General features: G+C 34.8%; 1 protein-coding gene across 2 annotated transcripts in view; it reads right to left on the bottom strand.

Annotated features, from left to right (window-relative positions):
- asrij (OCIA domain-containing protein asrij) overlaps positions 1-1207 on the bottom strand; it is a 44792-nt gene that overhangs the window by 1201 nt on the left and 42384 nt on the right. The gene's annotated exons all lie outside the window — the stretch shown is intronic.

The raw sequence follows: 1207 nt of genomic DNA, 5'->3' as shown, positions 1-1207 counted from the left end.
ATTTGAATCTCAAATAGTCACGTAATTCTTATCTAATTAAAGGTCAGACCTATAGCTTTTTAATTATTTGAGCATCGATTCTCTTTATAGCCAGACGTTGATGATTTTTCCTGGAAATCCCTATTGAAGAGCTTACTCTTTGACTTTAAATGGCAAATATGGGACAGTTTTACCACAGAAGTTTTTAGCCAACGATCCAATGTATATCCCTATGAAAAAAATATTGCCCGACAAGAAAAACAAAATTACGGTTTTTAATATTTTTTCTAAAAAAAAATTCCCGAAGAGCCCCATTTGAAATTATTGAAACGAATATAAGTAACATCAATAGCAATTTGGTTAAGAATTACAGTGCACACTTTCTCCTTTTGTGTCTAGTAGTTTTCTTTTAAGATTGGTCCAAAAAAATCATAATAAAAAAAGAGACCAATGCAGGTATTTAAAGCACAGAAAAATAAAGTAAAATGGACTAAGTTCTCTTTGACGTACGTCAAAGGTCGAGTAGAAGTGGGAACTTGTATGAGTGCCCATTGATAGCTCGGTTATATAGCTTAAGAAATAATATGCTTAAAGACATTTTTTTTAAGTTGATAAATATGACATTTGTCCAGTTTGTTACACAACTACTGCCATGACCACAGGCAAAAATACTGGCTACAATTTGTCTTTTTGTTTGCCATATTACGTTTTATCGGTACACTTGCACAATATTCGCATTCGCCAAAGCTCCGCATTGATTATTGCGAATGCGAATGCGAATGTTAAAATTAATGCGGAAGCTCCGCGGTTGCGAATGCGAATATTCGCAACAACCCTGGTTGGAACATTACTGACAGTGCGGGCATAGTAAATAGAGGAATTGAAATACATATAGTATATTTACATATCGTCGCCTGGGTAAAAAAAAAGCTGAGATGCCACGATTGCCGCGAATGGACCAATCTGGAACAATTTTTATTGTGCTGTATTGGAACACAATAAAAAAATTGTCCCAATGAAATTCTGTACAGTCACACGGTTGCCTCTTTTTATACAATTCTCATTGCCGTAAGTTGGCGAAAAGCAATATAGTGACAATAATTGCCCCAAACTTATCACACGATTGTTCGAGCATGCGGCAATTGTGACCATAAAGTGTTGCGCTGACTTCTAAACTCTGTTTTTTTTTCTCTGTTGTGTAAAAATGGCGTATTCTTAATAAAAAAAA

This window comes from Rhagoletis zephyria, unplaced genomic scaffold, assembly GCF_001687245.7.
Source record: "Rhagoletis zephyria isolate East Lansing unplaced genomic scaffold, Rhagoletis_zephyria_1.1 Rzeph_scaffold_00716, whole genome shotgun sequence".
Lineage (NCBI taxonomy): Eukaryota > Metazoa > Arthropoda > Insecta > Diptera > Tephritidae > Rhagoletis > Rhagoletis zephyria.
The sequence above is the reverse complement of the archived record's forward strand: the minus strand, read 5'-3'. Positions and strand labels throughout refer to the sequence as shown.